The sequence below is a fragment of the Empidonax traillii genome, unplaced genomic scaffold (genome assembly GCF_003031625.1).
Source record: "Empidonax traillii isolate 1590-97213 ecotype Southwest subspecies unplaced genomic scaffold, ASM303162v1 scaffold148:size1803964, whole genome shotgun sequence".
NCBI classification, from domain to species: domain Eukaryota; kingdom Metazoa; phylum Chordata; class Aves; order Passeriformes; family Tyrannidae; genus Empidonax; species Empidonax traillii.
This window is the reverse complement of record NW_020955341.1, coordinates 1,087,901-1,111,681: the sequence shown is the minus strand read 5'-3', so window position 1 is coordinate 1,111,681 and position 23,781 is coordinate 1,087,901. Positions and strand designations below refer to the sequence as shown.

Below are 23,781 nucleotides of genomic sequence, written 5' to 3'. Positions count from 1 at the left end.
GCGCCTGTGTAGCAAACAGCCCTGCCCACCTTCACTGCAATCTTCAGTGCAGTTACTGTAATTGGAGCAAAGTGGAGAGCGTGGACATAAAGCTGTCTTATCCTGAAGCAGGAGAAAGCTTTTAGTTTATGAGTTAGCATATCTTTTTAAATAGAAGAGAGAAGCAGCAAGAGAAGATCTCTGAAAAATTATTCCTTTCCTCTTCTTCCCCTTCCCCCTGCTTTCTAGAGAAAGTACTCTTTAGACAAACTGCATACAGTATTTGCAACCCTCCTGCTTGGAGAATTTTGTCTGTTATTAAAATCAAATGCAAAACAAACAACAACAACAAAAAACAATCCATTTTTGATCAGTTCCCTTGTCCTGCCAAGGCCCCCCGGCTTCGATTCTCAGGGATTTACCAAAATATTTGTTTATTTACACAGAGCTGGAATTCTAGAATACCGGATTCTCTTCTGGCAAGACCTTTGGCCATGCTTAGAGGTGGTAGCAATATTAAATATGTTTCCAGTGACATCAGGAGGAAAGTAACTGTGCTGGAAATAATAACAGTTACACAGAGGCATGGCTTTGTCCATCCCTTACAGATACTCAGCTCTGGGAAGGATAATGGAAGATAGAACTTCAGCCTGAGCCAAAGTGCCTGTTCCTTTCCATTTAGTGAACACTGAACTCTGACCACTCCAGGTAGATGTAGTTTTCTCCTGTCATGCCTGTGAGCTCACTGGGAGAAGGGCTGAGTCACAGACTCATCTCCTGCTCTCCCTCTGACACCACACAGTAAGCGGACAGTGAAAATAAAATGAAATCCATGTTACTGTATTTAAGTACTTCAGTGCCTTGAGACACATCCCTAAGATGCTCCAAGAAGACCAAAACATATCACAAAATTTTAGGTATAAATACAGTTTGAATTCCTTCTATTAGTTTTACAGACTTCAAGCCTTTTGGGACTCATGTTTTCATGCTTTCCCATGGCTATAAAAGCCAGAGAGGGTCAAGATTTCTAATAGTCATTTAACTCCAGGATCCTTGGCCTTAAAAGAAAGAATTAAAAGGACAAACTAATATGTTTTTAAAAAAGTCCGACATAAAAACTGGTAGAGTTGACAAGAGCAAGAAAGGTTACTGATCTTTCTTCTGCATTTATCACCCACTGCCTCCCACACAAACACATTGAGTAAGAGTACACTGTGACAACACTTCTAGATCTCTCTTTAAAATTCCTTAGTCGCTATAATTGTATACAGAGCAAACAAGAAATTCTTCACTTGCCAGCAAAACACAGCAGCATCTGGACCATAACATGACAGCCCCTACAGGATGTGTAAAGATGAAGGGAGAAATCAACCTGTCTGGAACTTGAATACAGAAGGCCAGAGCAGAACACCTTGACCCAGTGTCTGCAATGCTACCTTTAATGACACAAATGAGAGACATTTGATAACCATGTGGTTTTCCAATTATTGCTTTCTTTCTCTATGTGAAGCTAACAACTACTTCTTGCAGGATACAGCCACCGTGCTGGGGGCGTGACACAGCTATACAGTGTACCCCTGGGGAGACAGATTCAGGATGTGACAAAACCCACCACATCCTACCTACCCAAGGTCAACTCTTCCCTGCTGCACACATCCTCTGTTTGAGGAATTCGTACCTCAAAAATGGCACTTCTGGAGATGAAAAACGAGAACAACTTCAATGGGATCCACCAAACTGGAACACGAGGTTTTCACAACATAAAAACTTTCCGTTACTTTCTTGGAGCAAATATCACCATATTCATCTGCACATCAGGATTATCTCAGCAGGCCATGGTGTTTGAGAGCACAGTCTTCTCATTCACTAGCTCCACTTCACTAGCTCCACTTAATCCACTCCATAGTGATTCCTGCAATTATTGTTTCCACATGAATCATTACGTGCTGCTTACACTTCAGCTTCACTTCCCAAAAATATATGTTGACTGTGAAAACATGCTACCACAGGCCTTCCTTACAGATCAAACTGCAAGCAAGCAATCTGTAGGACTTTGACAAAATAAATATGCAGGAACCCCACACACAGTAACTTCATCTGCCAGGAACGCGTGTGTACAGCTCAAATCTGAGGGGACCAGAGTGAGCCTGATGTTCCCTTCTCTGGGGAGGCCCCATGCTATGGATGGCTGCTGTGTGGAAATATTTTGTTAAGGCACAGATCAGCCTATGAATATTTCTCGCTGGGTGTATAGCTGCCTTTGAACTCTGTCATAATTGCACCAGCCTTGTGCACACATGTTCATTGCCCAGTTTGCGGGTGGGAGACGCATCTGGCGTCAGCTCTACACAAACCTTGTACAGCTTAATTCTCAAGACCACTGAAGTCAACATGGACCTTTCCACGGCCTTCACCAAGCTTGGGACCAGACTCACAGTCCTTCATTTTACAGGACATCAGAACTGCAGTGAATATTTTAAGGCAAGTACCGAGTTACCAGCCTACGGCTGCAAGACCAGGAGAGTGACCTGCTCAGCCAGCTTTTTCCACAAGCCCTCGAGGCAGACAGACCTCATTCACTGTGCTCACTCCATTCATTTTCTTCTCACTGACCCAAGGATGAATTAGACAGAGACTGGCCATGAACAGTCCTAGGCTGGAAATTAGAAAAGCATTTCTAAACACTGGGTACCTACTGCATCATTTAAAGGGGTTACATCAACCTCCTAATAGCAAGGCATTGGCTCTGAGTGCCTGAAAGAGCATTCTAGGGATGCTGACACCTGAGGCAGGACAGGTAGGTAACTCCCCCACTGTGGGAACCTGATTTCACTGTACACTGAGCCCTTCCCTACCAGGACACCTTGTGAGCACTGTACATCCAACATCCAAGAAGACAAAACCACAGGGGAAATACACTGTTTTCTGAGCTCATGTTGCTTGGAAACACCGGTCCTTGGGAATTTGTGACATGTCAATGAAACCAGTGTTGGAGCTGGTACCAGAGAGTACCACCTCAGAGGCAATGCTTGATCAGTAGATTGCATTCTCCTTCCCCAGCTTTCTCATCCACATGGCTTTGACATCTCAGTATTTCTGCAGTTTTACTGAATATTCAAAATTAAAGCATACACTGAACCAGTTTTACTTTTATGCTCCTTTAGTGTGTAGGCAGAATGTCAACAGGGCCTAATGATTTGGAGAAAACATTTTTTCTCCCCTTTTCCAAAACTCTTATTCACCCAAACTCTTCATTAACACAGAATTGTCCCTCTGTTTGGCATGCATAAATACCTATCCCAGCTTTACCCTGGAACTGCAGGGGACACCAACAGGCAGGAGACAGAAGCTCCAACCCATCAAGACTCAATGAATTTGTCAGTCTGCTTGCTCCTCAGGAAGTGAAATGTTGGACTATCCCTTGCTTTGGTTTGGGGAGAACTCATAACTCACAATCTGGCCTCCAGAAAGGAAGCCCTACTGTTCTTTACTCACACTCAGTAGCACTTTAGTCACTGAGCTGTCTCACAGTGCCCAGAAGGTTTCTTACATAGTAAATAACTATGCAGCAGCTGCCAGAGCCCTAAATGCACCAAAACCCTTAAAAACCCTGTCCAGCCAGACTTGGGATTTGCACCCACACAACTGCTGTCAGAGGACCAGAAGCCTGGTTTAAGCTCAGGCTCAGCCATGCAGGTTTGCCCAACCACAGCCTGTCCTTGCTCTACGGATTGAACTTGGTCCTGGCTCTTCCCTTTGCATCTGCCCAGTGATCACTGGGCTGCCAGTGAAATCTGGCACTGTCACCAACCTGCTCCCACTTGGGCACTGTGGGACTTGGTAGTGGTCAGAGAGCATTGTCCTACCTGTGCTGTGGTCACCCCTTGGCTCATCCTTTCTCATGGTTCAACCCTTGCTCTCTGCTCCCTGACAGTGCCATGCACAGCACACTGTTTCTATTTGCTGATCACCCTCCCTGGCTTGATGGGTTCTGGGTCATGTTTAGGACAAGCATCACAGCATAGCTGGGGGCTGGCATTAAAGGTGAATTTTGGATGAAGGAAAAGTATCAGAACATTTTTTCCAGAGGCGTTCAGCACCTTGTTTTGACCCAAGGAAAGCTTAAGAAGGAGCAGCTATGCTGGTGTCAGAGCAGGTTTGGGGAGCCATGTCACTGTTTTTGCTGGTGATTAATTCCAGGGTAAGATACCAACCTGATTCAGGCAGAGTTCAAAGCAATCAGGTGTACAAACAGGAAAGACACTTTTGCAAGCTACCATCTTTCCTTCAAACAGAAACACCGCATCACAGAAACATGTCCTGGGCACAAAAAAGGGCTGGTGGGTAAATTCAGTTATTCACACCCGGCAAGGTTCTCAGCTATCCAGATTTTCCTAGCTAGCCTGAGGGTGAAAACAAAAACTTAAAATAAGCTTGCTGTTCCCAGAAAAACAAACTGTCAAAAGTTTCTGGGACTTTCACTAAATGCAATGTGGCAGGGAGCACCTTCGCGATCCTACAGCGAAACTAGAACTGCAACAGAGAGTTTTCCTCAGGATACGCAGCAACTCTTGTGAGCACTCCAGCCTTGCCACACTCTCTGCCTGCTGGGAATCTGATTTTGGAGCTGTTTTATTTTTGGTCTTGGAAATTCACTCTTCCTCTTTACACATCATTGTTTCAAAAACAACAACAATAGAAAACGCACAGGAAAACCAAAGCAAACAAACCAAAACAACAAACAAAAACAAATAAATAAAAACAAACAAAACCAAACCAGTAGCAGATTAAGATACAATTTCTGAATATAGATAGTTTTGTTCTGGGAGAGGTACCATTTTACATACAGTTCTCTATTTTCTAAATTATCTACCTGCATTGTTTGATTCCATCCGCACCCGGATCCCACCCCCTCCTCCCCATCCCCAAACAGTGTTTTCTCTAAATAGCCAAGCAAAACCTCATGCAGTGTCAACTGTCTACATATTCTGGGGGTTTCTTGGAGGGAGGGTTGTGGGGGGTTTTTGTAGGGGGAAGATTGTGGTTGTGTTTTTTTTAGTCCCCAGAAGTTAGAGGGGGCTTTCCAGCAGTGGCCTCTCGAGCCTTTGGTGGTCATTCTAGCCCACATGCCTACAAAAGACACATGTTCTGAGGACATGTGCAAGGACAAGATGAGATAATAAAGTGCAAAAGTGGGCTGGAATGGGTGTCCTGGGAGTCCCACAGGTAGTCCAGGTTTCCAGGAGGAAGAAGAGAGATCCTGTATGTTTTCTCCACGAGGAAAAAACTTTAGGGGTCTAACATATGTCTGCCTTGCTCTGTTTCAACACTACAGGCTTGATCAAAGAATCAAAACTGAGCTTTCCCAAAGGACACTCAGTTCTGCAGATACTTGTACATAACAGTGAGCATATTCATAGAGTGTTGATATAATAAAGAAAACACATAAAACAATGCTCAGCAATGAACACAAGACTTATGGGGACATAGGTCATTTGGAACTGAATCCAGAAGTTTAAATCATTAGGTATCTGGATATGGCAAAATTAGCCTGGCCCTGTCACAAGAGCTAACCTTCCCACAAGGTTCACAACACAGGAAAGGCTGGGACTAAGAACAACAACAATTACTGCAAGAAAATAACCTTTATCTGAAACTAATCAGTTACTAATAATTTGAGGAAGATTATGTCAACTCCCCATATATGGCTTCTTTACAAGAAAGAGTGAAGCATTACACTGTCAAATAACAGATGTGAGTTATTCACATTGATTTGGATTTACAATCCATGTTCTTCAGTTACTCTTCTCCTATTCCTCAGGGGGACAATGGAAAAGGATTCCCAGGATCAGAGGAATCTCTACTGAAGGCTCAGTTTATACACAGTCCTTGTGTTCCACTTTCCACAGGATGAAGTGTTTTGATGTGACCTTTTCTAATGAAGCAGTAAGATTCATTCTCTACAACTACCTGAAAGGAGACTGCAGCAAACTGGGGGTTGGCCTCTTCTCCCAGGTAACAAGCAACAGGATGAGAGGAAATAGTCTGAAGTTGCACCAGGTTTAGTTTAGACATGAGGAAAAATTTCTGCACCAAGAGGGTTGTCAAGCACTGGAGAAGGCTTCCCCACTAAATGAAGCAGTTTTTCACTAGACACATTCTAAAGGAAGAGAACGGGGGTAGCAGCAGGTTTTGATCTATCCCCTTCAGCACCCTTAGACCTCACACACAACAGCTGAGATACACGAGCTATAATCTCCCTAAAACTATTGCTGTTGATGCAGTTTCCTCTGACCAGGGAGGTCAGGGATATTTTTTGGCCAGGAACCTTAATGACCTAACAGCACTAAGACAAACCTTTTTCAGCTATTTGTCTGCATTCTTTAGGCATGAGGACATGAAGGGGAAGCACTGAACTATGTAAAGCTTTAAAGGAAAGAGACATTCCATGCTACAAAGCTATTCCAGTTAGCATCTCATTTGTATTCTGGGATATAAACATAACTTCTCTCCCATACGTGATGAAGATTCCCATAAACAATTTTTCAAGACAAAGGCTGAATAAAGCTGCTTATAGCCCAGTCACCCCACAACCTTTTTGGTGAGTAACATATTTGAACACCAACAAATGAATGAAGGTCAGCATGTATTTCTCCTCTTTCTGTCCACTTCTTATATCTGCCTTTTTCACATCAGAAAGGGACCTTTGTTATTGCTTACACACACAGTTTATGCATGTAGAAAGACCAAGAAATCTGGATTCAATCACTAACCAGTGCTTGTAGGTAACACTGGAATATGAATAAAGGTAATAAAAGGCAGCCAATGGAAAAAAAAAAAAAGTCTGAGGAGACTGCAGATTTGTTAGCAAACAGCATGGCATAGACAATGAAGGTAGGGATAGAAAAAAAGCAGAAGATAAGGTGGGAGGGTACTGTGCCACCCAGGTTCTTGCCAATTCCAACAGGAACAAGAGATGGGTTTAGATAGACAGGCCTGTCTCCAAGCTAGAATTCCCTAGGAGTTCATTTCTCTCTCTTATTCGTGCATACTTTGGAAACCTCTGGAGACCACTCTGCAAACTGGAACAATAAAACAAAATGTCAAGACAATAAATGGGGCATTGAATGTCTGCAGTCTGTTAGAGGAAGGCCTTTTCTGACTTGGAGGCAGTACCTTATTTTCACCTCACAAAGAACAAAGCAATGCAGAGTAAAGGTTGTCTTTCAGGATGATCTAAACAGAGTTGAAATTCATCTTGCCACAGGTATATTTAGTGGGTTTTTGTCATCTGATCTATGGTATCATAACAGGTACATTGTTAGAGATACCAATAAATACCAGGAATCCATTTTGTTTTCTATAATCTGAGGAAATTAATTTAACTTCCACCTCTGCTCCCAAACTTCTATTATAATCCAAGAAAGTTAGAAGTATTGCAATCTATCAGCAGTGAAACAGCTAATTTTTTGTTCTCATTTACAGCAGAAGCATTTAAAGCTAAAGGTAGGCTTAACTTCCCTTTTCTGTGACCAGGAGAAAATTCACTGTTATAATTTATCTACACACTTTTCTTGGAACTGTATGTTTAAATTTCTTGAAGAAATAATAGTTTTGATGCAAAAGTGGTAAAGCAATTGCCTTGTAAACTACTGTGAAGCGTAAGGGAGGCAGCTCTGTGGCCGAAAGACCCAAAGCCCCAGCTCCGTCTTTGGTATATTGGGCAATTCCAGTCACACAAGTCATTTTATTTTCCTCCTCTTTGGTTTCTTAATCTACAAGATGGAGATACTGGCCAAAATTATTCAAGGACATTACAATGTTTTTATCTCACGATTGAATGAAACCAAGAAAACCTTGTGTTACACAACAAGCCAGTTGTGCCAGTATGTCCATTTTTCTACAAAAAGCAGTTGCTGGGTTTGGTTCTGTTTCAGTTAGGCCTCTAGACCACTCTGGCTCCTTAGGAAGCTCTCCTAGCACCAAATAAATCCCAGGAAGTGTTCAGCACAATCAAAACAGCATATTTTAATCACACTTCGTTGAATCAAAACCTTTCAATTAACTCTAGCAATGGCTCCAACCATCTTTGAAAGCACATTGGAGAACTGCAGTGAAAAGCACTGTATCAGAGCCAGGTATTATCACTTAAATATGAGCTGAAGACTTCAAAATACTCATAAGCAATATCTTTATTCCTTCGCTGACTTAAACACTGCTTCAGGTTATATGATATTCCTCAAGGAAGAATGTCAATCATCTAATAATTAGCAGCCTTGCAACACCTTGGAAAAAAAAATAGTGAGAAGTGGGCATACAAATTGCTACATCTGCTGAAATACAGCAGTTTCTGAAGCAAAACATAATACTCATTTAACAGTACAAAGCCACAGAAGCATAGAGAGCACAAAGAAAAAATATTCTTGTATCCATTTAGAGCAAGAGAGGAAGTTTGTGGAGGCAAAAGTGCAGTAAAACAAACTAAACTAAAAAAAAAAAATCCAAACGTTTAAATAGCACACTGATCTTGATGCCAAATTGGTCAGAAAGAGCCCACATTTCCAAATTTGGTAAATCTTCCAAGGAGGAGTCAAAAGCAACAAATCTTTGTAGGGGGTGGTAAGGATACAAGGGAGGGTTTTCCTGGTTTGATTTAGTGGCTAACTCAATCTGTACTGTTTATGATTGTTTAACATTGTTGGTGGGCTAATCTTGTGTTATCTTTAGATGACACTTTAATGTTGCAGGGCAATCATTATTACATTCCTGTGAGCTCAGAGTGCCTTGAACAATTGCTTAAATCTAAGAGACATCATAACTTACATCAAGCAGAGAGGCACAAGCGTTAGGTCCGGCACCTGATCCGCATCTCATTTGAAAACCATGACCTCCAACAGGACTGTGCCCTCAGCTCCTTCCTGGACTACTGACACACATCTTGTCTGTTCAGGGGACAGATGCCACACATTCTGAATCACAGAACCAAACATGCTCTTGGGAGGTCTCCTACCCACATATCGAGCCATTCCCAATACTGTTCAGCCTGTGAGAAACCGTTTAGTCAGAAAGTTTTAGAGGACCTTGGAAAAACCAGTCTCACCTCACACACCTTGCTTTGCCAAATGCACTCATCCTAATTCAGAGGCACATTCCATACTTCTTCCAAACCTGCTGAAAAATTTCAGCCTGCTTCTTTAAGCAAGCCTAAAACAATATCACGTTGGGATTTTTTTCACCCTTTTACATTAAACAGAGGAAGAAATACCCTGAGAAGCAGGGGACTGGATGCAGGCTATTTTTCTTCATCAGTCTTTCAAACGTCATTGCAGAAAAGACTGACAAAAAATTCAGCCTTACAGTAAGGAAGGGCACTATAGGTGGTCATTGCAAATCCCAACCAGAAGCAATGCTGCTCATAGTGCAGCAAGACCCCAAGAGTGGCTTCCTAAACAAAAGGACCAGAAAACAAATGTATTAAAGGCATCAGTTTTCTCACAACTCTGCTCCCAGGTTGACAACAATTAGTCATCACTCAGCCTTTAGAGAAGGATATATAATCTGATCTCATTAATCATCAGCTATGGAAAAACGGATGTTTGTCACTGCTTTTTAATTCACTTGCTGTTTCTAAGCACAGTACAGAAAACAATCCATGGATCAGGTTTCCAAATGGGAAACAAAACCACTGGGAAAGTCTAAATTCATTTTCACCTTGTTGGGAATTATTACCATTACTTCACAATCCTCTTCTAAGAAACACAGTATCATGCTGTTTGCATGCACTTAAACACTTGAGTTACCTCAGCAAAATGCAAGTGCATTAATATGTTCAAGGTTTTAGACTTCCATTTCCCCTACTGTGAACAACATCCTTTACCAAAAAAAAAAAATTTAAAAAAATAAAAAAATAATAATAAAAAGAAATTTTCAGGATTTTTTTTTCTACCGCAAAAAAAAGCCAAGATGGGATTTCAGTCCCAAATATGCAGTTGGCATTTGGCCCAGTGTAAAGACTTGCCCAAACTGCCTGAGGATGGAGCAGCTGTGAGGCCAGAGGGTAGGTCACAAACTGCCTAAACCAAGGAGACTTTGCAGGAGTGATTCCCTTCGGATAGAGAAGAGCTCTGACAAAAACAAGCAGCAAGCATCCTAAAAATCACCTCCATTTGATCTCAGGATACACAAGTTGAAAGCACTTTCTGTCCCTTTAGTGTTACTTCTTCCTCCATCTGAGCCAGAAACTACCAGCCAGCCTGGTCTCTTGTTTAAACTTTCTCCCACCATCAGTTTACAAGGAATGGAGAGAGTTTCCAGAGCAGCAAAAATCTAGGATGGTACGCAGAATGAAGTGTTGTTGTGAAAGATCAGCTAACTCAGCTTGTGATCCAAGCTCTGGAGAAATGAAATGTCTACAAAAATGTAGAAAAGATCCAGAAAAAAATCGGGAGGGAAGGGGGAGGGGGAAGGGAAGAGGGGGAAAGAGAGCAGCTCATTTAGCCATCCTGCATCCCCTTCTCAACAGAGGGGACAGGAGAAAAACTGACAGCTGTGGTACCAAAGATATGTAAAAAGATACTGCAAAACCAAAGCACAGTTGAGGATGTAAATAAGTCTTCCTGTTACCTGCTTATTTTCTCCATTCTGTACTTTATGTACATAGCTTAAAAAAAAAAAAAAAAATAAATAGATTGACCCAAATACCGTCCTTTTACACAAATGTGAATTTTGGAAAAGTGGCAGCAAGATTTGCTTCAAGGGACTCGAGTCAATTCACACAGGTAGCATGTATAAAAAACTAACAGAGTTCCTACAGAATCCAAGGGACTGAGAAAGAAATAAGGTTATTTGAAAAGGTTTTCAGAGAAAGTGTTATCTAAAACCCAATTTAACCTGAACCTGAGAAGTTTAGAGCCCAGTAAAATGTGCAAGAGAGACCTATACACCATTTCCTATTAGGTGGCTGCCAAACAGATTTGTTACACATTTAATAAAGCAGCAAAATAAGGTATTTATGTAGCATGTTTAAGTGTAAGCATATTTTTAGCATTTTGTTTAAATGGAAGCGTAACATGATAGATGCTACAAGTACTGGACAATGGGAAATGTGAGGAGGAAAAGTCAGAACTCCTGCTGCATCACAAAAAATAACATAACAGTGCCCTTGCAAGGTCCTGCTTTAACAGGCCCATAAAACCTAAATGCTTTGAGCCTCTAAGAATGCCTGGCTGGCAGATGGTGACTTTTTCACGTGCCTTGGAAAGTCCAGCTACTTCGAGGGAGTAGTCTGGAATACTCTGTGCTGGGTCACACATCACTGCTATTCCTTCCCTTCAGGGCTTCACCTCATACTTGGCGAAGGAGCAGAGGCTGCAGCTCCTTCCAACATCAACACCTTCTCTTTGCTTGGCCAGAGGTGTCAGCACAGAACAGCCTCCCTAAGTTCAGAGCTCCCCAAGCCACAGTGCCTGCTCAGGCTCAATCTTTTGATCACTGAACCTTTACAAGAAAGCTGCCATCACCCTTCAGAGTGCAATTATGGCCCATCACAACTTTTCCAGGTTACAAAAGAAATGCCACAAACCGCAAAGTTGCATGTCATAAAAAACACCTTAATACAAATATCTAATTGCTTTCATCTCTTTAATGTGCAGATCTCAGGAATACCGGGGGAGATATCACTTATTGCTTTACAGATGCACAGGGAAACTGATGTTGCAGGTAATGGGATGACTTAGAGGAATGAGTGAACAATAAAGGGGGGAACTGGACAAGAGATTTGCAAACTGGTATCTCTTTATCCACGTTTATGTCTTTCTATACACGTTGTAGTTAAGGGTTGCTTCTGAAAAGTAAATTATTCTCTTTTGGAGACAGACCAACATGCTCCTCTTTACGAGCAATTTTTCCCAGAGTAGATAAAAATCTAAGGGAGAAGAGTACAGAAACAAACATTACATAGCAAACCTGTATTCTTCCAAGTGTGAGAACAGAAGTACAGCAGATACTCTGGGACAAAATTGTTTTTAAAAAGAGTTGCTTTTCTGGTTCAATAGAGACATATGCAGACACGCCTGAGTATCTTTAATACAAGGAAAACACTGAAACAATAAGTTACTGACTTTTGCTTGCACATTCCTAACATGGAGATCCCGAGTTCCTTCTTAGAAGACCATGTAGATGTTTTATTGTTAAACAATTAGGCCAAAGCCGCACTGAGGATTTTTGTATTTGGTTCAAACTGACTTTAATGAAAAATGAGCATCTAACTCTTATAACTGACTTAGAAAATCTCAGCAAGGTTGTACAAAAAGCCAGAACATTTTCTATTCTCTGTTTGAATCTAGCCTGGTTAAGGTATTACAGAGAGGTCAGAACCCATTTAAAAAGATCAGAAGTTGTGAAGGAAGAAACGGTCTTTAAGTTCTCCTCTCCCTGGTCAAAATTACTTTTAGGGATAACTGAAACATCTGCTGTGGTAACTTTTGTATCAAAGCTTGTTTAAATTAATAAAAAGGGGGTTACAGCGAATTTCCCCTGCATCCAGAAAACCCTGCTTGAAATATTTGTGAAATGAAATGGGTAAATTAATATCTTTTGACTAGTCATGGTAAACATACTCGACATAAGGTGTAAACCTGAGCTGCTCATTGATGAGCCGAAAAGTATCTTCGCCTCTTGGTGTAGGTTGATAATGAAGGGGACGAATGGGGACAGTAGATACAAAATAACTGCTACCTTGAAACCAGAAATAATGGTTATGACTAGGTTTCAAAAATCAAACATAAGTAGATACAGAAGAACTCAAGCTTTTCAAGAAAAAAAACAGTATTAACATCATCTCTCTCTATATATAATTAGTCCATCAATAAATATTTGAGATAACAGTGTTAAGAAACAACATATTAAAAGCCTAAATTATCCTGTTAGTCTCACCCTTGATCATACAAATTTTGAGGTAAAGTAACTTTACTTGAAATTGCATTCAGGTGTGGGTGAGTGGTTGTGTGTGTGTGTGTGTGTGTGTGTGTGTGCATTTTAAAAACACAGAAGTGTCATCTTGAAAGCACTGCTCTGGGTGCTTATTTACAGTTCAAGATGAAAGAAAATATTTTTTCTTGCAAAATATTTCTGATTTTCCTAAGAGTTAAAGTAAAAATGGAGAAAAAAGGTTTTATCTGTCCCCAGGATTACCCTACTGATCCCTCTCACCTGTGTTGATGTTTTCCTCCTGTAGCAAAATCAGATGCAGTCTTTCATTCATTCGTTCACATTTTGGTGAGTGCTTTTAGATTCACAAATGAAAGATGCTACACTACTGCAATAACTCGTCATCTCTCTGGCACTGTCTGAATTTAGTTTCTGGGTTTTATTGTCATTTCCCCTACTCCAGAAACCACTAATCCCAATTTGATTCAGAGGCCCTCATCATTCAAATGTTTAAAATCCACTTGATAAAGCCTAGAGAGGAAAATAGCATATCTCCATTAGCCCCAGGCATAGGATTCCTGCATCCAGTTTTTAGAAGTTATGGAGATAGGTCTTTGCTATGCACTGAAAAAAAAAAAAAATATATATATATATATACATATGTCTCATTTGTGTCAATGGATTTGTATCAGAAAGTCTCTCACTGACTAGCCAACATTTGGAGTTATGCTAAGTCTCAAAAAAAAACCCCTTTTACTCTTTGCCTAACTAGGAGGGAAAGTTTGAGGAAAAAAACAAAACAAAACAAAACACAAAAACCAAAACAAAACCAAAGGCAAGCTGGATTTACAAACAGAATACTGTGCCAGGTGAGGAAGAGGTGAGTAGGCACTGCCTACAAGCTGGATAATTCACCTAGTCCAAATCACTGCTTTGTGTGGTCTCCACCCCAGCTAACCTCCTCACTACATGTTTGTCTGGGATGACAAGTAGATGTGTTTGCCAACCTGTCCTGCTGCAAAGCATACGGGAAAGGGAAAAGGAAGTTTTTTGTCCAAGACAAAGCACTAGGCTATCCAGGGCTGGATTCCTGCTGTTTTATCAATTATCCACAGGCTCATAAATATGCATGTCTCTCAAAATTCAATACAGATTTTAATTTCTGACATGACATTAAATTATCCTGCTTCCAGGGCATGCCTCCAGCCCAGTAGCTCAACTACACTTCCACAGAGCAAAACTTTCTACCATCTCTCCAAACTTAAGCAGGGGCCAGATTCTTTCCTCCATCACATCAGTCTATCCAGTGTTCTGGGTCAACACAAGTATCCCAAATGTCACAGTGAGGTTCATCTCATGCCCTCTGCTAAAAAATAATGATAACGGATTGAATTTGAACCATTAATCTTCAAAAGAGAAGTTGGTTTCACTGAGGACAGAAAGCGAATTCTCTCATCTCTCTCATAGGTTGTGCTTTTACGCTACCTGTTAACCTCTGCAGTCTTTTTGTTGCCAGAAATGTCACAATACAAGTATCCACACAACTGAAAAGACAATCACCTCCTCTCAGCCATAGATCCTGGAGCATTCCCCCTTCCAGACACAATCTCATTAAGGTGGACAGACAGTGTATTTTTCTCCTTACTTTTTACCTTCCACTGTAATTCTCCCTCAGAAGCATGTGCTTGTCACTGAAAAATTCATGGTTCTCTTACTGTTTCATTTGGGGGACCTCACCTTAGCTGCACATTCACCAACTTCCTTGTTGGTTTCTTCAACTCATAGATAATTTTCTCAGAGGGAGAGAACTCAGTGGCAAACAGAGCCAGAATTAGAGTGGAATCACAGTCAAATCTTACATGATACTGCAAAGCACAATCTGACATCTCTCTTGGTGTTTCACTAAATGCAAATGTAAACACCAGAACAACAGCCAAGCATGGGAATACACCACCAGCAAGTCAAATAGCTGCTGCCAGGGACTGCCTATGGCAGACCAAAAGCCTCAATTCACAAGCAAACCATGAACCTGCCACCATTTATCCCCTTTCTAGGGCCTAATGGACCCCAAGCCATGCTGAAAGCAGCATCCACAAAATCTAAGTTTCGCATCCATATACAGCTTGGATGCAGCAGCACAACCAGAGGATATGAGACAAAGTTTATTATAGCCCAGATAATGGGTTTGGAGTACTTTGAGAGGGAAGCTAAGGACGAAAAGGAGAAAGTAGAAAAGCTGCACACCAAGAAAAGAAAGAGAAAATAATTTCAAACACTTTCCTGGGAGCTAACAGGCAAGTTTCCCCAAAGCACAGGGGTTTAGATGAAGTTTTACTTGTAGCTAAAATGTCAAGACTCTGAGGGCCCTTGCCTCTCCTGAATTTATTTTTTTCTAGAGTTACCTGTGTTGTCTAAATTATGTATCCACGGGAAAAGTAGAGCAGGCCAGCGAAATTATCCTCAACTCACCTTGGCACCAGATGAGAAGGTAGCTCTGCCACCTACCTGGCAGTGTCCATCCCACTTTGCTTCCCAGGCCTGAGGACATCTCTGGAGAGAAAGACCAGTTCCTCTGCCAGCTGCTCTACAACTACAACAACCAAGAGCCTCAAACAGTGCTGCCCAAGGTGTTGCTTGAGAGGATAATAAAGCGCTGAGCCAATCAGCAGGACACCTCTCTGCACCAGTCCTTAGCACTGGGGTGGGCAGAGCTGAAGTACAGCACCTGTGAAAGGGGGGAGGGAGGCTTAGAAGATACCCAGAGGTCGGGTAATACCAAAACCAGACAATCAGCATTGTGTCGTTAAAGCCAATGAGTGGCACATGGGCTCTTAGAAAAGACAGATGTTTAGGAGAGAGCATGAGCTCCCTGTGCTTGTCCTTGTCTTTTTCCCCTGCATTACAATTAAATAATTCCAGATATTTACTCATTTCCACATGAGAAATGGTGGTAGATACAGCCATAAAACACTAACAGAAATATGTACACTAACCTAAAACTGCATGAATTGTATTGATGAGAACTGAATGCTGTTTTAATAGTTTTGAAGATTGTTAAGTAGGTAATCTTTACAAATGGCCTTCAGGGAGATGTAGATGATTTCATGCCTCTTCTTTACTATCTTTTTCCTTCCTTTCCTACCCCAATCTCACCTGTCTTTTAAATCAGTAATTTCTTATGCAGTCTGAGTGGCACAGGGGATATTCTGCTCAAAGATCAGTTAATGATATAGCAGGCAGTAAAATGCAAGCTGTGGTATGGAATTGCTGCCCAATTTGCAATTTAACAGAGATAATAATCAGATCTTACTGACTACTTGGTAAGCTTTTGCATTTTGCTGATCTGCCATATTTTCAAAACAGTATTCCCAGCTCATAAAGCTCATTTGAACAGCACTGGCTAAGAGGATCTTGTGACCCTAGGATTAAGATATGAGGGAAACTGGAAACTTCAATCATTACAACCCTGTAGCACAAAGGAAAAGCACTTTCACACACAGCAGGTCAATATGCCACATTTCTCTTCAGCATGTTGTGCCCACATAGAAAGAAACATGACTTCAGATTCTTTCCAGTGGCCTCGAGTGATAAGCGTTTTCATCAGGACAAAGGATCAAAATCATTAGAACTCATCATTCATTTCACCCCGTATTGCAAAAACTATTTTTATTCCCTCAAGTAGTAACAATGTTGAAAGCAAAATGTTAAGAGACACATCCATCTTGAAGGACTTCCCAGAAAAGTGACCAGAGTCTGTGTTTGGAACATTTGCTCCTCACTGAAGAAAGGCTGCAAGATCTTCCAGGCCAGCTCTCCTGAAGTCTTTGGTCTCTGCCCTAATACTTGGAATAGCAGTCTGAGCAGAGTGTTTTGCACTGTGCTGGTCACTTAGCATTTGTCCCCTATGACTGTGACTGAATGTCCCATGAAGACAACTAATCTTTTTCTCGAGGGGAAAAAATGCAAACCAGTAACTCACTGTGACAATCCCATCAAAATGATGAACTGAATAATGGTTTAAAACTTTACACAGCAACTGTTTCTAATAACATGGAAGGTTAGAGAATAATGTTAAGAGTTTCAACTCGAAGACCTGGTTTCCTCTGTTGGCCCCAGTCCTAACACTAAATGTTAACACAACAAGCATTTTTACATCTTCATTTTAAAGAGAAATTAGGAGACAGATACACTCCAACTGCAACAACATCCTGTTCCTTTGTGTGTGAACATACACAGGGTGCATTTCCGACAGAATCTCACTGTGCTTTCACTGTGTCCTTTAGAATTTCTCCATTTGCTCAAATTCACTGAAGCCTCAACCACACTGCAACAGCTGACAGATTTTTCAGCATACAGTTACAGCTCAAACAAACGTGTCTTCAAAGAATGGTGGGAGGTGGCATTAAAAATGAACACCTACTCTTGTTCTATGTTCCTCAACCTAACAAGCACATCTCCAAGGCCAGAAGCTCATAGCAGAATATATCAAAAGCACAGGCTGTATGACTTACACCATTCATTCACCTCAACATTTCTAACTATCTGAGAATATATTCCAAGTGGAGAACAAGTTACGTTACTCTAAACGTGTTCACTGTGGGTTAAGGTGATGCAGTCCCAATTAGGTTGGCCAGCAATCCAAAGCTGCAGCCTCAACTGATGTAACTCATTGCAACTCGATCACCTCTGTCTGTAGTCTCCAGCTCTCTGCAACTAAACTGCCCTGAGTGCAAACTCTGGTTGACAGCAACAGCCCCAAATAGAAAGGCACACCCAAACAAGAGGGTGGTTTGGCCATGAGGAGTTAATGTACTAGCTGATCCCTATCCTCACATTTTTTAGTAGTATTGACTTCAGAAAGTTCAATTGCTAATGTAGAATACATCTTCCAGGCTCAGTCCCCAGCGAATAAAAAGTTTCTAACAAAATCTGACAGCTGTTTAAAGCCTAGACGAACATAAAAAGGTTTTAAATCTGAAACTCTGTAATCGAGCATCCCCATCGCTCAAATCAGTCTCCAAACTGTATTTCTGCACATACAAACATCAAGGACCAGGAAAACAGTAGCTACAGAGGGAGGGGATTTTTCACCATGGTCCCTCTCTACCAGGGCAGAGCTCTAGAGCAGCACAGGGAGACCAGGATTTCCAGAGTCTGCACAGCACCTCACAGGTGGGCAAGACTTCTCTTCCATGGCATTTAACTTGACACATCTCACCAGCACAAGGCATTTCCACATGACCGAAAGAAACATATAGGAAAAGATTTTACAGTCAAATTAAGGGTAAAAACTCACAGCTGATGTATATACAACCAAAAAAACATATCCAAAACTCTTCCCAAAAAGGGGAATTTCAGGTCTTGTAGGGTGTGACTCTCCAAGGCTTGGCAAAGCCACTTATAACCTCACCAAAGTTCAATATGACTAGGGGTGTTTACAAGCACAAGAACTAGGCCAAATTCAGAATGTAAATATTTGGATTCAGTTCCCCAAATTTGCCTCTATCTGCACTGCCAACTAAATCCCAACTGCAGACCAAAGAATCTGAAAAGCAACAGTTGCATACACTTTATAGCACACAGACAAAACTAACACACATGGCACTCAACACTGGAAAGGGAAAAAAAAAATCCTAATTCATAATCGAAACTGATTTTATGTTAAACAAGACATCAATGAAGTTTGGACCAAAACTCAAATCCGTTATCATTTGCTACATTTTAAAAGCCTGATCAGTCCAGATGTTGGTCCTTTGCCCTTAGGGGTTACATTAGCCATAGTTAGATTACTCAAAACCCCGTGGATAACATGATGGCTCCAGCACACAGTGGTAACTTTGCCCCAAACCATATTCTCTTAAGCCATCCAAAGCGAGTACTTCCATTTTTCAGGCAGATGAATTGCCTCAGTCCCAGATTCAGAATTGATTTAGGATCACAAATAACCCAGAGTTGTCAACACCCATCCTTTTTTCTTTTCTTTTCTAAGTTTTACTCCAGTTCTTTTTGGTATAGGTAAGGATGGCAACCATTCAAGAGACTTTTGACCTCACACAAACACCGATCCCAAGGGATACACCATATTTTCAGCTCCCAGTTCCCAGACCTCCTCTGGAAGTGTTAAACGCCTTTCAGTTCTACATCTCCATTGCAGTCACTCTCTGGAGGGAATCAGAAAGGCAAGGGTCACATCAAGACCAGGCTATTTTTTTTTTTTTTCAAATGATAAGAATTTGGGCCTCCTCACTCCCTCTACTGTAAACTACTAAAAAAATTCCACCCTTTCACTCTTCAGTTAAGTGGGAAAAGCACAAATCTGGTTCTTTCGCTTTACTCAACTGTGGGAAACTTGGTTTTGCTTTCCAGTTAAAAGCAGGCTCTTCAGCCCACTTCACGCTGACCTCTTCACAAGGGGCTAGTATCATTTCTTTAAATGCCCCTACACTAAAAATAGTCCTGCTTCCTAAACATGAGTGTTTTGCTGTTCCAGGCATTCTGAGATCCTGCATACCACTTTATTTTTTTTAAACTGGCAACATTTATTTAACCAGCAATTAAAAAAAGGAGGCCCAGCCGCCCCAGTGATTCTTCCCAGAGGGTCTTAGATGTTTATGAAACACAATGAAAACAATAAAGTGGATAAAATCATGCTATTCCATCAAGTCCTTGGCAAGACTTCCCAACCAAGAATAAATTGGCATGGTATGTTACAGTCAACAGATTACACAATGGTTTACAGGGTCACCAATAATAAGGGGTCACACGCTCCTTAAAGAGCTCCAGTATATGTTAAGCCACTTGCTTAAAGGGAGGGAGCAATGCTTGGTCCTGAGCTCCTTGGAGCACGTTCTGGCAGCCACAGCACAGACATGCTGCAGGGGTAGGAGAGGACAGAAGGCAACACTCCTCCACCCCTGAGCCAGGAAGGGCAGTGACTGCACTGTGCAAGCTGGCTGAGGGAGTTTAGCACCCTGAAGGGAGTAGCAAAAAGCCAAGCTAGGCAGGGCTCTCCTATTTCTTGCATAGGAGAGGAGAACACATGCGATAGACTTTTAGGAACAGGATAGTCTCCATGTCCCAGTGAGGCCCAGCACCACCATCCCTATCACCTCTTCCTAAAAAGTCCCTCTTCTCACTCTATGATCTCAGAGGAAACTGCTTCCACCCCAGAAGAGAGACGTCATGTCAGTCTAATCACTCTTAGCAGTTGCTCTTAGACTGTAGCTAACTTTAAAAGGTGCTTGACTATACTCTTAGGTAACTTGTTGAAGTCATCACAATTGCTCAAATGTGTTGTTTTCCTTTAAATTACTAATCTTACAGAAAGATGGAAATGAATGATCAAACCCCTAAATCTTACTGTCAACCTGGTTACAGATTTCTACTATGTCACCTGCATAACCTGATCACCATAATGAAAGTTAAATTTTGATGTTCCTAAAACCCACATGACTTTCTCAAATCTCACCTTATATGATACTCCTACCTTTGTTCTGTTAACTTACCCTTCCACTACATGGAATACTTTCATCTACCAACTATAAATTAATCATGTATAAACAAAACATTATCAAATCTTAAAGGCAAATCAGCCTCACTTCAATTCATCTTATCATCAAAAATCAGACTACAACTAATGGTTTCACCCTTCATCTTCCACAGGTTTGGATCACTCTAGATGGTTTTTATTGGATTATTCAATATATAGCTGAAGTTAAACTCAGCATAAAAATGAAAGAAAACCTATTCCCCAAATTCAGTACAACAATAGAATAAGGTTGTAGAAAACACTACTACTAACATACTCCATGCAATAATACTATGCATCCGGTTTCATTTATCTTGACTACTAAATTCAAGGTCCATTTGAGAGATAAAACCGAAGTAAACACGAGAAGGCTCTCTCATGTGTAGCCACTACTCTTTGATTGCAGTGACCTTAGTAATGCAAACGTTTGGTACCAAGCCAAGAGCAGTACATCTGATTTTCCCACCAAGTGAACTGCTGAAGCAGCTCCCTTAGCTCTTCGGCCAAGTCCGTCTTGGGATCCTAAAGTCTTCCGCCGGAGTCCAGGTGGCTCCTCTACTCTTTCCAACACGCACGCAGACAGTGCAGCCGGCTGGACAGACGATGCGAGCAGGCATTGGAAGGCAAAAGCTGTGCCGCAGCTCCCCACCTCTCCCCAGAGCAGAGCCCCGCGCTCGGCGCGCCGGCTCCCCAGGCGGGTTGGAGTTACCCCGGTCCCGCCGAGGTGGTATCCCGGGCTCTGCCCCTCCGCGGTGCCCCTGCCCACGCCACCCACGCAAAAACCAGCGTCCCGCGGGCACGGCGGTAGCTCGGCGCTCCTCAGCGCGGGAGCACAGACCCCGCGCCCGTCTGCGCTCCCCCCGGGCAGGGCAGGGTCCCGCAAGGAGAGCGGGGCCAGCCCGCACCGGCACAGCCTCCGGCGGCTCCGTTGCCCCGGGGCGGTCCAGGGGACCCTCGGTTCCCGGAGAGCTCCTGCCCCCGCCACCGCCGCCGCCGCCGCGCATCCCCGGCCCGCCCCGCTGGCGGGAGGCGGGCGGCTCTCGGCGTGCAGGGGCGACGACCAGGACCACAACCGATCGCTTCTCCCCCACTCCCGCTTCCCTGCCCCGGTCCATCCCCCCACCCTCCTGAAGCGACCACCGTCCGGCAGCGCGGCTCCCCGGCCCTTACCGAGGCGCGCAGGGATGCGCTCCCTCCGCCGGCCGCCTCCAGCCCCCGTCCCGCAGCCCTGGCGATTGTAGCTTTTTTGGAGAAGCTGGGAAGAGGGAAAGAAAGGGGGGGAGGGAAGGGGGAGGGAAGGGACTGAGATCGAGGGAGAGAAGTATGCAAAGGCAGGAAGTGGAGACGGCCACGGCCAGTGCGGGAGATTAATGGGAACCAGTCACCCGGCAGCCAACAAAGAAACCTGCTCCCACAGCGCAGCGCAGCCCAGCCCGGGCTGCCCCGGGCGCACCAGGCGCCGCTCCCGCCGGCAGCGCTCGGTCCCGGCCCGATCCCGGCCCCGCGGAGGGGTGGGCGCCCACCCCCCAGGCCCCAAACCCGGGTCCCGGCCAGGCGGGAAGGAGGAAGGGGAGCAGCACGGCGGGACCCGGCCGGTCCGCGAGGAGACGCGATGGGCGGAGGAGGGGAGGACTGAGCCCCCCGCCCGACAGCCTTCCTCCTCCCTTTAGCCTGGAGGGGCGACACCGCTAATTTTTATTTAAAACACTCCAAGCGCTGCGCTCCTCTCGGCGCGGAGCCGCTCGCGGGGCAGAACGGAAGGAAGGACGAGAGCGGGAGGCGCTTCCTGCGCCAGGCGCGGGGCAGATGGATCCCATCAGGGCGCTGGGAGCGGGAGAGCTCCCGGGGCCTTTCCCGAGCTCCGCGGGGTAGCTCGCAGCGACAGCACCTGTGGAGAACGAGGGGGGAAGAGGGAGGCAGCGGCTTGCCTCAAGACTTCATTCCGGGTACCTCGGTTCAGATCCAGCCTGCTGGGAGCAGCTCCTGGCAGCAATGTGGAATGCTCTGCTCCTTCGGGAGCGCAGCCCGCGGTGTCCCGTTGGCACACCAGGACACAGGGCATTGCACGTACCAGGGGGTGAAGAAGGTCTGTGAGTGGTACAAGCAATAAGGCACATACTTCTCGCAGGCCACCAACAGCATTGCGCGGGCCACCTCCCTGGCACCCGTTTGGCAGATGAGAAACCTGCACAAAATACAAATTGTGCAGGTTTGATACATAAAATATGTAAAACTGACTGATATAAAAAAATATACTGAAGAGGCAGGATACTGGCTGTTAGCAGGGCCGTATTGTGAAATACTAAGACCGCTCCTAGATCTTGAAGTATAATGTAGACATTTATAAAACAAGTCACTTCACAATATGTTAACCAACTGATACTAGGCACAGAAGGAAAAAAAAAAAAAAAAAAGGAATGACACGTATTCTGCAACAGGAAGTACAAATTCCAGCACTACACATTTCTTGAACTTTAAGCACTTGCTGACTTTCTTTCCAGTGACTGAAATGGAAGCAAAATGGTTTTCCATGTTAGGTGTATGCTTTTGAGGTTTTCTACACAAGGATACTTCTCTGAATACAGAACCAAGTGCTCAGGATAAACTGTTTTTTGTTTTGACACCTCATCAGCAAAATAAAATATATTGTCTTGAGATATTCTGATCCGTCATCCCACACAACAAGGAATCTGGTGTCAATGCCCAGCATTTCACAAGCCTCCATTATATTTCAAAAGAGTGAATGTACAGGAAATAAGGGTAGCTCTCATCTGGATTCTGATGTAAATGTGTGTTTCAAAGCAAAAGCTATTTCAGCTGTCAGCCTTTCTTGGAACAGATGTATTTACTCAGCTGCAAAAGGAGTCATCGAACATCAAAAAATGGTGGGAGTTTAAATTTCAACACACAGGGAATAATTTACCTTCTGAACAAGCTACTGAACAAGCTACAAGTACCTGGCAGGAGTAGCAAATTAATGGTTCTCTCCCTGTTACGAAAAGGACATAGGAGGGCCTTTCCAAGTATATTTCACAAGTGCAGCCAGACAGCAAACCCACCTGCCTTTCCAGGAGACCATTGCTAACAAGAAAGGTGTTCAGCTTCCAATTAATGAGGAAGCAGTCTATTCTGGCTGCTTCTCCAGCCCATCAAGCATGCTAACGTTGCTTTTACCAAATACTATTTTTCTCCTCTGTTTATGTTTCATTCAGTTCCCCCTACCTTAAGTACTCCAGCAACTGCCTAAACTTTCTTGTGAGTACAGGAGACCAAACTTAAGCTACATCTGAACACTGAGCTGGGGTTTGAATGTGTTTTAATGAACAAGCAACCTGCAAAGGGCTTGT

The 23,781-nt window shown here is 43.2% G+C and overlaps 1 protein-coding gene across 4 annotated transcripts in view; it reads right to left on the bottom strand.

The window, feature by feature from the left end:
* Positions 1–21,752, bottom strand: part of ST5 (suppression of tumorigenicity 5) — a 175,955-nt gene extending 154,203 nt beyond the window's left edge. For 2 of the 4 annotated variants that reach the window (XM_027884562.1, XM_027884563.1), the window contains exon 1: positions 21,605–21,752. The gene's annotated coding sequence lies outside the window, so the exon portion shown is untranslated. The remainder of the gene's footprint in view (positions 1–21,604) is intronic. The other 2 variants (XM_027884564.1, XM_027884565.1) reach the window with 1 other exon arrangement.
* Positions 21,753–23,781: the final 2,029 nt, after the last annotated feature.